The sequence below is a fragment of the Galeopterus variegatus genome, unplaced genomic scaffold (assembly GCF_000696425.1).
Source record: "Galeopterus variegatus unplaced genomic scaffold, G_variegatus-3.0.2 Scaffold49, whole genome shotgun sequence".
NCBI classification, from domain to species: domain Eukaryota; kingdom Metazoa; phylum Chordata; class Mammalia; order Dermoptera; family Cynocephalidae; genus Galeopterus; species Galeopterus variegatus.
Window position 1 is genome coordinate 497,395 of NW_007726160.1, and position 17,995 is coordinate 515,389.

Below are 17,995 nucleotides of genomic sequence, written 5' to 3' on the forward strand. Positions count from 1 at the left end.
AAATTGATATATGAACTTGATACACTCTATTAAAATCCCAGCAACCCACTTCATTAATATTGATAAATTAATTCTAAAAGTTATATAGAGAGGCACAGGACCCATCATAATACTGAAGAAGAATAAAGTTGAAGGACTCACACTGCCCTATGTCAAGATTTACTACAAAGCTATGGTAATTAAGACAGCATTGTATTAGTAAAAAACAGACACATAGATCAATGAACAGAACAGAGAGCCCAGAAATAGACCCACGAAAATGTAGTCAACTGATTTTTTGATGAAAGTATGAAAGCAATTCAAAGCAGAAAGTTTTTTTGCTAATGGTGCTGGAACAATTAAATGTCCACATCCAAAAATATAAACCTAAGCCGAAACCTGTAATAGTCTGTTTCTGTTATGTATAACAAAATACTTGGAACTGAATACTTTGTAAGAAAAAAAAATTATTGTTTACAGTTTCTGAGGCTGGGAAGTTCAAAGTCCAGAGTATACAACTGATGAAGGCCTTCCCTGGTGGTGGCTTCAGCAACACAGGGTATCACACTGAGAGATGGTCGAAGCAGAGAGAGAGACTCTCATATGCTCTCCTTCTAAAGCCCTCAGAACCGTACCCTTTAATCCTATTATTAATCCACTCATTAGGGCCTGGTCCTCAGAATCTAATCACTTCTTCAAGGCCCCGCCTCTCAATTGCCATAATTGGATTTCCCACCCTCAACAGTTGCAGTGGGGATTAAGCTTCTAATACTTAAAACTTGAGGAACATAATTCAATCAATACCTTACATGTTACACAAATATATTTTAAGTCAAAATGGATTACAGACTTAAATAAAATGCAAAGATATAAAAATTCTAGAAGAAAAATAGAAAAAAAAAAAAAAACTACATGATTTTTTTGGTAAAGAGTTTTCAAATAAAATACTGTAATCAGGATCCTTGAAAAAATAGTCAAGTTGCACTTTACTAAAATTAAAAAGCTACTCTTAAGAGAATGAGGAGTTGAAAATATTTTCCAAATTCATACCTAATGAAGATATGAAGAAATCTTAAAACCTTTCAATTAGACAATAAATAACCTGTGCTAGTTTCCTATTTCTGATCGCATTTATTTATTGTTTTAAGTCACTGTAAATTTAGAGACTTAAAACAATAAAAATGTATTATCTTACAGTCATGGAGGTCACAGTTTAAAAATGATCAGCAGGTATGCAATCCTTCTGGAAGCTCTAGACGAGAATCTATTTTCTTGCCTTTTCCAGTTTCTATAGGCACCTGCTGGTCCTGCATCACTCAAACCTTAGTTTCAATTATAGCATCTCCTTCTCTGACTCTGGTTTACTTAGCTCCTCTATTAAGGTAGCTTGTGTTTTCATTGGGCCAACCCAGATAATCTAGGTCAATCTACCTATCCTGAAATACTCAATTATATTTACATAGTTATTTAATGCACCATAGTCATATGTCCTATGGATTCAGGAGTCAACATATTTGGAGGGCCTTTATTCTGTTTAAATAACCCAACTGAGAATGGCAAAGGATCTGAAAAGATGCTTAACGTAATTTGTCATTAGGGAAATGCAAATAAAAACAACAATAAAATACTACTATAGACCCATTAGAATGACTGAGATTCAAAAAGGAAAAAGAAAGAAGAAAAATGACAATAACTGCTGGTGAGGTTGTGTAGCAACAGGATGTGGGGATATAGCATTCATTGATGGTGGGGTGCAAAATGGTACAGCTATTTTGAAGACAGTTTGGCAGTTTCTTAGAAGGCTAAACTTAGTCTTACCATAGCAATCATACTCTTACATGTTTACCCAACTGATCTGAAAATACATTTTCATATAAACCTGCACGTGAGTGTTTACAGAAGCTTTATTCATAATTGCTAAACCTCGAAGCACCCAAGACATTCTTCAATAGAATTAAAACAAACTGAGGCAAGCCAGACAATGGAATACTATCCAGCAACAAAAACGAATGAGTTATCAAGACATACAAAGGCATGGACGAATCTTAATTGCATATTGCTAAGTGAAAGAAGCCAGTTTAGAAGGGCTACATAGTGTATAATTCATTCCATTCATATGACATTCTGAGAAAGACAAAAACCATAGAAGATAAACAATTCCGTGTTTTCTTGTCTATTTTGGGCTAGGCTCTTGCCTGCCTCAACAGTATTTGCAGTCTTAGGCTGTTGTGATGTTATTAGCAAATTGCTATTGTTTTCAGTAGTGTCCTGAGGATAGGGTTCTTACTAGTTTGTTTTGCAGGGCTTAACCCCAAGTTAAATCAAACAACTTCTAAGCCCTGGAAATGGAGATTTTTTCAGAAAACTTTTAGTTTTGTTTTATTATAGGCTGTGCTCTGGGAATGGAGTTTTCAACAGAGCTCTAAAAGAGATCAGTAGTCTCTGTTGGATGGAAGCCTGCTAGCTTTCATGCCCACCACCTCACTGAGGTGGGGAGTAAGGGAGGATGGAAAAAGCCCCAAGTTAAAATGTCACACACCATGCTGTTCCAACTAAAGTTCAGAAGAATTTCTTGAATAGATGCTTTCTGTTTATTTTGTGAATTGGGTTAATGCCTTAGTCTGTTTTATGCTGCTATACCAAAATACCTGAGACTGGGTAATTTATAAAGAACATAGATTTATTTCTTATGGTTCTGGAGGCTGGGAAATCCAAGGTTGAGGGGCCTGCATCTGGTGAGGGTCTTATTGCTGCATCATCCCATGGTAACAGGTGGAAGAATGAGAGAGAGAGAGACAAAGGGAGTGTACTCATCTTTTTATCAGGAACCCAATCCTGAGATAACTAGCTTACTCCTATGATAAGGGCATTAGTCCATTCAAAAGGACAGAGCCCTCATGACCTAATTACCCTTTAAAGTTCTCACCTTACAACACTGTTTGCATTGGGGATTAAGTTTCTAACACACGAACTTTGGAAGCCATATTAGATAATTTCCAGAATTTCGAAATATTTTATTATTATTATTATTATTATCTTGTCATTATCTTCATTGTTTTTTGAGGAGAACAGGTTTACTGAGGTACTCATTTCCCCATTCCAGAAGGCAATCTCTCACAAATGTAGATCTTGATCTCAGTATGTAAATATTCCAGCTGGAGCAGAACAATAAATGCAGCTGGAGAGTAGTGGAACAGTAAACTGAAGTCCAAATTTGGGGAGGGGAAGGTTAAGTGTCACTATTCAATGTTTAGATTTTGTCCCATAAGTAAAGAAAAATCTCTTAATATTTTGAATTGATGAATAACCTGTAAAAATAAGATTTATGAAAATGTATTCTGGGAATTATAGATGAATTATTGAGAAATATTTTGGTAAGGAAAAGCAAGTTGTAAGGCTTTAAAAATTACCCAGATGAAACTGAAAAGTCATAAAATAATGTGGTCAATAGAAAAGTAAAAAATTGCAAGAAACTTTTTTTTTAAGGAAAATTATGGAATTTTGAAATTTGTGTACATGAGAGGCACATAAAAGGCTAAAATCAGACATCTTTTAAATTTTTAAGTTTGAGTGACTGTAAAAATTAATCCATTGATGGAAACCAGAAATTGGTGTTAGGAGGATAAAAATTAATTTAATTGTTTAAATTTAAATATCAATAGAAAATGCAAGTTGAAATCCCCCCCCCCCCCCGAAATTGGAAATATATGGCTGGAATTCAGTTTAGAGGTTAGAGCTTGCTAATATAGATTAGCAAATAAATAGTAAATGTAAGGTGAAAGCAGTTTTACCAAAGAAATATGGTTTTTATAGAGAAGAACCTTGTAACATACCGAAAATACAGTTTGGAAGATGGAAATAGAATCTGTGAAGACACAAATTGTTGGTAATTTGCTGAGCACTATCAAAGGCATGAAGATTTATCGGGAGAATTTTATTTTAGAATGTTTAATGTAGTTGGATCCCAAAGTAGTGAATGGGCAACATGGGAGAAGGAAGTAGAAGTGGGATATTTTAAAATATATGCAGTTTTAAAAACACCTTAGTGTTACCTTGTATTCTGGAACAGAAAAAAGAACATTAATAGCAAAAGTCACGAAATCCAAATAATGTCCTAAGTTTAGTTAATAGTAATACTACTAATAAGGAAAATAACCTTAATGTTACATCTGTCTAGTAAATAATCACCTGCCTGCTACAGAGAATGGGAGCGTAAGCAGAACCAAGACGGTGTTGATGTGTCAATGAACTATTCAGGTGTTAAGAAATTCTAGAAATTCACAGAATTTCATTTGAATTTTCATATTGTTTTCTTTTTTTGTATGTAGAGATGTGACATACAGCAAAGGAAGAACTGAAATTCCTTCAAGTCTGTGGAATCAGTGCCAAAATGTTTATTTCATAGAGCATGCTAAAATTTTTCGATAGGCCTCTAGAGAATGGAGTAGTCACTTTATAAGTATTTATTTTATATTTTATGATAGTAACACTGCATATATATTTATGACTTTTAATTATGGAGCACGAGTTAATTTTACTAGCGAAATAGTGTTTTCGATGTTGCTGTTAGGTTTACAGCTAGAATCAAAACATATAGTCATAAATATACTTCATTTGATTCTTTTTTTCATCAGGGTAATAAACTATCAAATATTTTTTATTCACATTCCACTTGCTGTCAGTTGAATCTATTCATATTTTTCATTAAAATATGTTTTCTACAGTTTATCACCTTATTATAGATAAGACTTTTTTTTACATGCAATGTAACATATGTTAATATTACTGAAAAAGCAAGCTATTCCCAAGTTCTGACTAATGAAACTCAATATAAAATCTCAGTTCCATTACATCATCACCATGATATCTTATCTTTTTAGGTAACAACATTATTAATAATATTGAAATCAACTTTATTATCCAAAGATTTACCTTGTAAAGGTCATAATCTTTAAGCATGTTATTCATTCTCCCCAAATAAGCAAATAATGAACAATGCTGGTTTCATCTCATTGATTATATTTTTAGTTTACTTTCCTCTCTACTTCCCTTTATTTATTTATTTTTTAAAGATGACCGGTAAGGGGATCTCAACCCTTGACTTGGTGTTGTCAGCACCACGCTCAGCCAGTGAGCAAACCGGCCATCCCTATATAGGATCCGAACCCGTGGCCTTGGTGTTATCAGCACCGCACTCTACCGAGTGAGCCATGGGCTGGCCTTCGACTTCCCTTTAAAATAAAGCTTTGCAAATGGTTGACTTTAAAAGGAATTATAATAATGTCATTGCTGAATTTTTTATTACTTAACAGTAATAAAAAGAACTAAACAGGTTCTTAGTGCATATCTTTTTGTTTTTTAATTCTTGAGATGCAATTTCTGGAATTTGTATTCTTACAATGTGCTATGTGTATAGTATAAAAATAGCCTGCTTCTGTGCAGAAAACCTCTGCCAAGGACTTTTTGTTCTATCTTTATGATGAATGCAGATTTTCCTTTAAAAAGCAAATTTTTAAATTTTAAATGTTGAGTAAGATGATACTTAAAATAATTCAGTTGGCTAAAATTAGACGCTAAAAAAGGAAAAAGACATACAGTAGATTATTTTTTGGTTTTATACCAGTTTCATTTGATTATAAAATATAGTTAATCATGTAACATATAAAAAGCCAAATGAGTCTTGACTTTCATGTCCTGAGTAATGCTTCTTTCTTCACAAATGCAAAGTGTTAAACACATTTTTGATAACATTGTTACATATTAAATTAAGCCAGCCTTACTTTTAGTTAATGAAAAGATAATTAGCAGTATGACTTAATGTTCTTCCCACTACAACTTAAGCATTGCCTTATTTTGGTACACATATAGCTTGTCGTGAAAGATGTCCGTTGTAACCTCAGAATTTAATTCTGTTAAAAAAAGATAGTATATGTTTTCTAAATATGTGTGTTAGACTGAACCACATTACATTATGTACCTAGCTCTTTTACTCAAGGTTTTTTAGTATTCCACTAATTGAAGGGAAATTTTCCATACAACCCAATGCATAACTTCCAGCTGCAATTGTTGATTTCTTTGAAAATACTTATTGTGGATGTGAGCATTACATATTGCACACAAATATCGACGTTCTACTCTGTACCCCATAGGTATGTACACTCAACTTTGTTACTATAAAAATAAGTAATTAAATAAATAAATAATAAGAAAAAACACTTATTGTGTACCTAACACAGGCTATTCATTAATTAAGAACCTAGTGATAGGATTGTTTAATGAATAGAAAATACATTTTTAGCTTCAAACCAGTTGGGTACTTTGGTGGCCTGAATGTTTGTGTTACCCTAAAATTCATATGTTGAAATCCCAATTCCCGATGTGATGGTATTAAAAGGTGGGCTTTTACAAGGTGAGTAGGTCATGAGGGCAGAGCTTTTATGAATGAGATTAATCCCTTCATAGAAGAGGTTTGAGAGAGATCTTGGACCCCTTTTAACACATGGGAGTACAGTTCGAGGGTACAATTTATGAACCAGAGAGTGAACACTCACCAGACCCAATTCCCCCTTAATTTTCAACTTCTCAGCCTCCAGAAGAGTGAGAAATAAATGTTGTTTATAAGGCACCCAGTTTATAATATTTTGTTATAGTAGCTCCAACAATCCATAGACAGATAATATGATGGTTAATTGTTAGTTCAGTGTTTTTCAAAGTATGATGTAGAGATGGGCTTCTTTTAGGATCACCTAAAGGGGTTTGTTATAAATGATTGCTGTGGCCTGTACTGGGCTTCATAAATCTGAGTGCCTAAATTTAAAACAACTACCAAGCAGGCTGTTAAATTCAGGAAGTTGTGAGAAGCAGTGGGTTAGAGGGCACGGTAGATAGTAGATGTGCTGTGTTTAAGCTATTTTTCTCATCATAAGCATTTATGATTGATTTGATAATAGTCTTCTTAAATGAAACTACATAGAAGATTAGTTGTGCTACATTTAGATAACTCTCCAAACTCCATTCACATTCAGTACTTAATTCCTCGTACTAATCCTATTTCATTAAAATATTCTCAACACAATTCGTTTTCATATTACTATTGAAAATGCTCTCAAAATAGTTCTATTAAACTATTTTCCTGGGTGACCACAAACCCCAAGGTGCCAGCATGCCCATTCAGGTAGGCCCCATCCACCGCCACCGCCAGACCCTGTCCCCTGCCTCCGCAAGTGCAAGTGTGTGCTGACCAGAGAGGTGCCCTCCCAGAGAGACCCAAGACCCGTGGCAACCATGTGCCCTAATGTGCCAGCACAACCATGCAGACAGTGAGGCAGCCATGCCAAATTGGCAGTCCCAGCAGGATCCTAGCCAGACAACAGTGTCAAACCACTGGTTCATGAAATCCCTTGCCACAATGACTAAGCACCTAAGGAACGATACCAGAAATATGAAAAATCAAGAAAGTACATCACTAAAGGGTAATAATTCTCAAGCTCTAAGTCCTTTAGAACAAGAAGCCCTTGAAATGTCTGACAAAAAAGTTCAAGTGATAATTCTAAGAAAACTAAATGAGATACAAGAAAACTCAGCTAGACAACATGATGAAATAAGGAAAAGCATACAGGACCTGAAAGAAGAAATGTACAAGGAAATCAATGCCCTGAAAAAGTATGTAGAAAAGCTTGCTGAGCTGAAAAATTCATTCAATGAAATAAAAAACACAACAGAGTTTAACCAGCAGGCTTGCAGAAGCAGAAGAGAGAACTTCTGACCTTGAAGATGGGCTGTTTGAAGTAGCACAGGTAGACAAAAAAAAAAAAAAGAAAGAAAAGAAAACTAATTAAAAACATTGAAGAAGATCTAAAAGGATATCAGACAACATTAAGCACTCAAATATCCAAGTCATGGGTATTCCAGAAGGGGAGGAAAAAGGAGATGGCATTGAAAACATATTCAACAAAAATATAGTGGCAGAAATTCCCAGGTATAGGAAAAGACACATATCTTCAGATTCAGGAAGCTCAAAGATCCCCAAATGTATTCAACCAAATAGGTCTTCTCCATGACATGTTATAGTCAAATTGGCAAAACTCAAAGACAAAGAGAGAATCTTTTTTTGTCCTTTTTGAGACCGGCCGCACCACGCTCAGCCAGTGAGCGCCATGAGCGCACCGGTCATCCCTATATAGGATCCGAACCCACGGCGGGAGCGCTGCTGCGCTCCCAGCACCGCACTCTCCCGAGTGCACCACGGGCTCGGCCCAAAGAGAATCTTAAAAGCTGCAAGGGAGAAGTGTGAAGTCACTTATAAGCTAGTCCCAATCATACTAACATCAGTCTTTTCATTAAAAACCCTAAAAGCCAGAAAGGAATTGGATGATATATTCAAAATACTAAAAGACAGAGATTGCCAGCCAAGAATACTTCACCCCACAAGCTATCCTTCTGAAATGAAGGGCAAATAGTATATTTCTCAGACAAACAAAAACTGCAGGAGTTCACTACCACATGACCACCCTTACAAGAAATTCTCAAGGAAGTACTGGGTTTGGTACCTGAAAAATAACTACCACTGCCATAAAAAATCTCAAGAAAAATCAAAACCCACTAGTAAAATAAAAATGCTAACAATGAAGAGAAAAAAAAAGTTTTTCTGCAACCCAAGAAACCAAAAAATACAGAAGACAAACAGTAAATCAGAAAGAAAGGAACAAAAGACACTTAAGACATCCAAACAAAAATCAATAAAATGCTAGTAGTAAATCAACACTTTTGAATAACAACTCTTAATGTAAAAGGGTTAAATTCCCCAATCATAAGACACAGACTGACTGGGTCGGCCCGGTGGCACACCGCTACAGTGCGCCGCTTGGGAGTGCAGCGGCGTTCCCGCCAAGGGTTCGGATCCCACATGCAGACCAGTTCCCGCTTGCTGGCTGAGCGGGGTGCAGGCGCGACACCGAGGGTTGCGATCCCGTTGCCGGTCCCGGTCCGGTGCGGGCGCGACACTGAGGGTTGTGATCCGTTGCCGGTCACGAAAAAAGACAAAAAGGAAAAAAAAAAAAAGACACAGACTGACTGGCTAGATTAAAAAGGAGGTCCCATCTATATGCTGCCTTCCAGAAACTCACCTCACCTATAAAGGTAAACATAGTCTCAGAGTGAAAATTTGTCAAAAGAAATACCATGCAAATAGAAATGAAAAACAAGCTAGAGTAGCTATTCCTATGTCTGATAAAATAGACTTTAAACTAAAAACTATAAAAAGAGATAAAGAGGGCCACCAAATAATGATAAAAGGATTCATGCATCAAGAAGACATAACAGCCATAAATATATATGTACCCTGTTTTGGAGAAGGCAGATTTATAAAACAAACTCTATTAGACCTAAAAGAAGGAAATAGACACTAATACCATAATAGCAGTGGACCTGAAGACCCCACTCTCAATATTGGAGAGATCATCTAGGCAAAGACACAGCAGAGAAACACAACACCTAAACGACACTCTAAACCAATTGACTTGGCAGATATCTACAGAAAATTCCATCCAACAACCTCAGAATATTCATTCTTCTCATCAGCACATGGATCATTCTTCAGGATAGATCACATGTTAGGACACAAATCAAGTCTCAACAAATTTAAAAATATTGGTATTATCTCATGCATTTTTTCAGATCACAATGGGGTTAAAATTAGAAATCAGTAACAAATGAAATTCTGGAAACTATACAAACACATGGAAAGTAAACAGCACTCTACTTAGTGACATATGGGTCCAAGAAGAAATCAAACAGGAAATCAAAAGATTTATTGAAACAAATGAAAACCATGCTACGTCATACCAAAACCTGTGGGATACTGCAGGAGCATTACTAAGGGGGTAAATTATCACACTAAATGCTTACTTTAGAAGAAGGGAAAGATGGCAAGTAAACAATCTAATATTTCACCTTGTAGAATTGGAAAAACAAGAACAATCCAAACCCAGAGTTAGCAGATGGACAGAAATCATTAAGAACAGAGCAGAACTTAATGAAATTGAAACCCCCCAAAATGATACAAAAGATCAATGAATCAAAAAGTTGTTTTTTTGAAAAGATAAATAAAATTGACAAACCTTTAGCACAGCACAAAAAAAAAGAAGAGAGAAGACCCAAATAATAGAAATTAGAAATGAAACAGATGATATTACAACTGATACCTCAGAAATACAAGGAATCATTAGAGACTTCTATAAACAACTATATGCCACCAAATTTGAAAATCTGGAGGAAATGGATAAATTTTTGGACATGCACAAACTACCAAAACTGAGCTAAGATGATGTAGACAATCTGAACAGACCAATAACTATAAAAGAGATTGAAGATGTTATCAGAAGGCTCCCAACAAAGAAAAGCCTAGGACCAGATGGGTTCACAGCAGAATTCTATGAAACATTCAAAGAGGAATTGACACCAATTCTCTAGAAACTATTCCAAAAGATTGAAACTGAGGCAATTCTTACAAACTCATTCTATGAAGCAAACATCACCCTGATACCAAAACCAGGTAAAGATACAACTAAAAAAGAAAACTACAATCTGATATCCTTGATGAATGTAGATGCAGAAATCCTCAATAAAATACTAGCTAACAGAATACAGCGACACATATGCAAAATTATACACCAAGATCAAGTGGGATTCATCCCAGTGATGCAAGGTTGGTTCAACATATGCAAATCAATAAATGTGATACACCATATCAATAAAATCAAACACAAGGACCATATGATCATCCCTATAGATGCTGAAAAAGCATTTTACAAAATTCAACACTAGAAAGAGAAATCAAGAAAGTGTGCCCATTTACAATAGCCACCAAAAAAATAAAGTACTTAGGAAAGAGTTAGCCAAGGATGTGAAAAATCTCTATAATGAGAACTACAAACCACTGCTGACAGAAAATAAAGAGAACACAAGAATGTGGAAAGATATACCATGCTCTTGGATTGGAAAAACCAACATTGTGAAAATGTCCATACTACCCAAAGTGATATACAAATTCAATGCAATCCCCATTAAAATTCCAATGACATTTTCCTCAGAAATGGAAATAACTATCCAGACATTTATATGGAATAAGAAAAGACCATGCATAGCCAAAGCAATCCTGAGCAAAAACAACAACAAAAAATAAAGCTGGAGGCATAACACTACCTGACTTTAAAGTATACTACAAAGCTATAATAACCAAAACAGCATGGTACTGGCATAAAAACAGACACATTGATCAATGGAATAGAATAGAGAGTCCAGAAATCAAACCACACACCTACAGCCATCTGATCTTTGACAAAGGCACCAAGCCTATACACTGGGGAAGAGACTGCCTCTTCAGAAAATGATGCTGGAATAAATGGATATCCATACACAGGAGAATGAAACTAGACCCGTACCTCTCACCATATACCAAGACCAACTCAAAATGGATTAAAGAATTAAATCTACACACTGAAACAATCAAACCTCTTAAAGAAAACATAGGAGAAACACTCCAGGAACTGGGACTGGGCACAGACTTCACATATATGACAAAAAAGCATGGGCAACCAAAGGAAAAATAAACAAATGGGATTATATCAAACTAAAAAGCTTCTGCACAGCAAAAGAAACAATTAACAGAATTTAAAGAAAACCAACAGAGTGGGAGAAAATATTTGCAAAATATACATTTGCAAAAGATTAATATCCAGAATATACAAGGAACTGAGGCAACTTTACAACAAAGAAACAAGTAGCCCAATTAAAAATGGGCAAACGAGCTAAATAGGTATTTCTCAAAGGAAGAGATACAAATGGCCAACAGACATATGAAAAAAATGCTCAACCTCACTCAGCATTCAGGAAAATCATATGAAAACCACAGTGAGATACCATCTCTCCCCAGTTAGGATGGCTGATATCCAAAAGACTGTGAATGATAAATGCTAGCGAGGTTGTGGAGAAAAAGGAATTCTCATACATTGTTGGTGGGACTGCAAAATGGTGCAGCCTCTATGGAAAATGGTATGGAGGTTCCTCAAACAATGGCAGATAGATCTACCATATGACCCAGCTATCCCACTGCTGGGAATATACCCAGAGGAATGGAAATCATCAAGTGGAAGGTATACCTGTTCTCCAATATTCATTGCAGCACTATTGACAATAGCTAAGTGTTGTAACCAGCCCAAATGTACATAATCAGATGAGTGGACATGGAAAATGTGTTACATCTACACAGTGGAATACTACTCTGCTATAAATAAGAATGAAATACTGCCATTTGCAACAACATGGATGGACCTAGAGAGAATTATATTAAGTGAAATGAGTCTGGCACAGAAAGAGAAATATCAGATGTTCTCACTTATTTGTGGGAGTTAAAAATAAACAAATAAATACACAAACTGGGGGGAAGGAAGAAAACACAACAATCACAATTCCTTGAAGTTGTTATGACAAACAAATGGATATGAGGTTGTTGGGAGGGAGGGGGAGAGGGAGGGGGAAGGGAAGTTCCGGTATTGGGCCACTATAATGTCACATTATATAATGATTAAATGAACTAAAATTTTAAAAAATTAAAAAAAATTTTAAAAATTTTAAAAATGGGAAACGCAAAAATAAATAAATAAATAAATAAAATTATTTTCCTTTTTTAAAAATATTTTTTCAAAGAGCAATACCATATTTTTATCAGCATACTAACTATCAAGACTTGTTTTAAACAACCAAGAATTTGTTCGTTTGCTTTTAAAAATACATTTGTCTATCTTCACCCAAATCCATCATTCAGGATCATGCACTTAATGTGCAAGGCCTAGTGCAAAATATATATTTGGGACTGCTTTGTTCAGAAGTTATTATCCATTTCAAAGTGAAGGCAACAGAGTATGAAAACAGCCATGGACCCCTATAAGACTGCACAGGTTGCATATCCATGAAGCTGTCTTTGCAATAGAATATTCATGTGATTCCTACTAGTTAATAACTGAAACGCTGAGTGAAATAAGGGAAAAAAAGAAAATAAAGTCTTTTTGTTTAAGACTGAGCTGTTTATATATTTATTATTTATGGCTATTTAACATCTGAAAATTTTAAACATAAGTAAGTGTGAAATTATATAATGCCATCCTTAAATTGTACTAATTTTAAAGGACAGTTTCTTGAAGAAAGTCACTTATGACACATGATTTCTTCAATTCCTTATTTTCAAATGAATTCCCCATCTTTCAACAACTTTTTACTTATCTCCAAACCTATTCTGACCAAATTAATCTAGACTTTTAGAATACTGCTCCCATAAAATAAATATTAACCTTGGCAGAAAATAGAAATAATAGAAGATGTTCAGGTGGGTCTTTGGCCTTCCATTAAGATAGAACTAAATATCTCAAGCCTAAGGTTCAATCTGTTAATGAAAGTAAAGTAAAAATTTGTAAAACACGAATGCTAATGCAATACAACCAACCGAAGTGGAATTTAACAGTTTCCTGCTTTTTTCTTCTTTTGCCACTATAAACACATTTTTAAAATTCCAGTGTTTCTAAATACACACTCTCATATGTTCCACATGGAGACATTTAAATAACTATGTTGTATGGTAGAATAGAATAACCTTTAAGATCCCTGCCAGCTGGCACTGAAATGAACCTTCTAAATCATTGTTTTCCCTTTTCTGAAGGACTCCCTGAGGATTACATTGAAAACAATTCTGTCTCGCTGTCTAACACAGTTCATGCATCGACTCCAACCTATAGTGACACAGAAGAATTCCTGTGGTGTGTTACCCTGAGTGACACACAACATACACTCAGAAGACAACTTCAGCATTCATGTTGTACATATACAACATGTATATTGGAATCTAGGCCTTACTGATGTTTACCCACATTCACTATAGTGGAAACAAGTTTAGGAAAATATATCTGGTGGACCTGGCTAAATATTTGATGACGTAATAAAATTCCAACTCCTTAGTAGTTCAAGCACTTGAATCAAAAACTTACACTGGCACTTACTTTGCCACATTTGCCTGCTTTTAGAGAGAAAATGGACAACATATTGTGACATTTACATTATTGTACACAAAACACTTGTTCTCTTTTGCCCTCTATTCTCGACTTGACATATTCCTTCTCATTATGTCTTTACAGTCATATTTTTATCGGATAATATCTCATAGATTAGCCCTTACTCTTCAGATAAGTAACTTTGTGTTACCTATAAAATTAGTTTTAAATTTATTTTATGTATTTTATTCTTTATTTTTTATTATACATACACGTGGGGTACAACGTTGATTTTTAGTAATTGCGTAAAATGTGTGGGGATTAGATCAGTATAGTTAGCTTATTCATCATTGCAATATGAAATCACTCTTTGTGTCTGTTGATCAATTCTTCATCAGCCCCCCTCCCTCTCCCCCTCCCCTCCCCTTTCCCACCTCTAGTTTTCTAAAAGTTCGCTGTATTACTGTGATTGTTGTCCTTTCTTTCTGTCTCTCTTTATTGCTCATTTGTTTATTTATGGATTCAGCTCCCAGTTATGAGTGAGAACATGCTGTATTTCTCTTTCTGTATATGGGTTTTTTCACTTAGGATCATTTTCTCCAGGCTCATGCATGTCGTTGCAAATAGTAGAATTTCATTCTTTTTTTTATGGCTGAGTAGTATTCCATATTATACTTCTTTGAGCATTTTTCAGGAAAAATCTGAAACAGATGCAAAAATGAAATTTTCAGCATATTGAAAATATTGCAATTTCCAAATAAAACTGTTGCATCATGTTTCAAAATGCCAAAATATTTTGTTACCTATTATCATCTATTTTTGCAAATACATGAATGAGCTCTTTTTCAGTAGTCAGTGTATTTACCATGTACCTTCTCTTATTATTTTTTCACTTACATTCCCCCCACATGATTTATCCAAATATACTACATCATTTCATTTAAAATATATCATTGATTACACAGTATGTAATCTCTAAGTATAATTTTAAAAATATTAATTTCCCATGACTATAAGTCTTTAATGGTTAAAATGTTTGCTCTTGATTGATTATCATTACAATTAGAATTAATGCATAATTCATCAAAGTATCATTAGTATATTACAATTGCTGGTAGTAGTGTTTTTGCTGCACTATCGTTCAAATAGTTACAGTAATAGTAAAATACTGTTTTAGTTGTGACTCATTCATGAATTCATTGATGAGGTTTACTTAGTTTAAATAAGGAATGGGTCAATATTATTTTGATAACAATTTTTAAAATTTTATGGGCATAAGCACTGAGAAATCTATATATACATAATTGTTATATAAATATATAACAATTACAAATATAATTTTTACACCAATGTCACTGCTCACTACTATGACCTCCTTCTGGACTGTGTATTTTAATTCTATAATAATACCCTTGAAGTTGTTACTTTCTAAAATACAGCTATTTATTCAGCATTAAAATCTACCATATTTATTCTTGATTATATGCTGCTAAATTGAGACATAAGGATCTGAATTTTGGAGATAAGTTGTTTGTAATGGCTTTTGATGTTAATTGAAAAGCAACATAACAAATTTATTGGACAGTAGCATGTTGCTATGATTAAGATAATAGGTTCTGAGGTCAAACAGATTTTCTGCCACTGACTATCTGAGTAAGCTTGGCAAAGTTACTTCATCTCCCTATGTTTCAGTTTCTTCATCAATCAACTAGCAACAATAACAGCATCCACTACATCAAGTTGTTCTAAATATTAAAGGAAATAATAAAAATGAAGCCATTAGCTTGTGTCTGCCTGACATATTATAAACCTTTAGTAAATGTCTCAGTCAGCTTGGGCTGCCATAACAAAATACCACAGACTGGGTGGCTTAAACAACAGATGTTTATTTCTCACAGTTCTGGAGGCTGGGAAGTTCGAGGTCAAGGGATCTGCAGATTTGGTTCCTGGTGAGGACCCTCTTCCTGGCTTGCATCCTTGCTTCCTTCCCACCATGTCCTCACATGGTGGAGGGAGAGAGCGCTTGCTCTTCTTATAATGACATTGATCACCTCATGGAGGCCCTCCCCTCATGACTTCATCTATACCTAATCAACTCCCAAGAGCTTCACCTCCAAATACCATCGTATTGGGGGTTAGGGCTCTAGCATATGAATTTGGAAAGAACATAAACACCCAGTTTATAACAGTAAATATTACTTGTTATGCTTTTATTACTTTTACTATTATCACCACCAAAACCACCATAACTAGTAGAATGTACAATTGTCCCTTGGCATCTGTGGAAGATTGATTCCAGTACTCCCTCCGATACCAAAATTTGTGAATGCTCAAATCCCTGATATAATATCGCACAGTATTTGCATATAACCTTCTCACATTCTCTGGTATACTTTAAATCATCTCTAGGTTACTTATACTACTTGATATAACATAAATACTGTATAAATAAGTGTTATGCGATATTATTTTTATTTGTTTATTTTTTATTGTTGTATTGTTATTTTTATAGTTCTTTATTTTTTTTAATATTATCCACTTGAAGTTAGTTGAACCTGCAGACGCAGAACCGTTAATATGGAGGGCCGATTGTACTTCATTTTACCAAAAGTGTGTGGTCAATCTTTTAAGCACAGAACAAACCCAGCAGAAGATATGTAATTGGGGGCTAGAGAGGGAAAAGGAAACATAATAATAAAATTCCACATTTTTGCTTTCTGTTTTTGCATTTGTTTTGTTTTAGTAAATATGACTTAGCAAGGCAGATTCATGGAGCTGGATCTAGGATGTGTGTGTGTGTGTGTGTGTGTGTGTGTGTATGGGTAGCTAATAGGGTGTAACATCATGAGCACATAAGTGTCAGTTCCATTCTCTAACTACTTATTTGTGATATATCACTTGTTTACTGCAGAAAAATAGAGCTCGAAAATGCTGAAAGATGTGTGACTTCTATGAAATCTCCTTTTGAGCAGGAAATTCGTTTTGTCCCCAGCTGTAGCCTCAGAACCTGAAAGAATGGCTGGAACATGTGAAACACTCAATAAATATCGGTTGAATTAATAAGTACATAATGTTTTCTTTGTGCATTTTACGTGTATCATGCCAGGCCTTTGAACTATCTAATTTATGAGATAAAGAGCTGTGTCTAGGACTTAGCAAGAAAATGTCACTAAATAATCAATTCATTCATTGATTTACTCATTCTCATTCATTTATTATTAAGCACCTACAATGATAATGTCACAGCGTTTAAGAATAATTACCATATTTTTAAGTTCTTCACTAAAAATAATGTATTTTTATTACATGATTAAAATGGTCTATAACAAACTAAATTATATTAGGTAAATTGCAACATGCAAAGGAAAATCATTTAATTTTAAATATTCAATCTTTCTCCATTATTTTTATTTATTCTCCATACACTCTAAATCAAATTGGCTGGCAATAACATTATCGCTGAATATACATTTCTTTTTTCAACGAGCATCCTTTATATGCCAATTGAGGCCTGGAAGATATTTATTTTTATACATTTATTTTCCTGATTTAAAAACAGCCTAGGTCCTTCTAAGAATGTCACAAATTCAAGTGTAAGTAATAAAATATCCCTTTACTTTAAAGTTCTAGGTCAATTATTTAAAGAACCATTTATATAGTTTGGATGTAAAGTGGTACTTTTGCTTCACGTTGTTTTGAGATCAAGTTTAAGAATCAAAACATTCTTACACATTAGAGGAATAAGCATGTCTTGTTTTTTAAAATTTTATGAGGAATAATATAAATACAGTAAAGCATGCACATTTTGTTGACACCCAGACTAACTTTTATGAGATATAGAACAACCTCCAAAACTCCAAAGGTCCCCTCCTAGTCAATAATACCTCAAAGTAACCTCTATTCTCATATCTACTATGTATGGGTTTTGCCTGCTTTTCAACTTCATGTTAGTGAAATCATACACTATTATTTTGTGT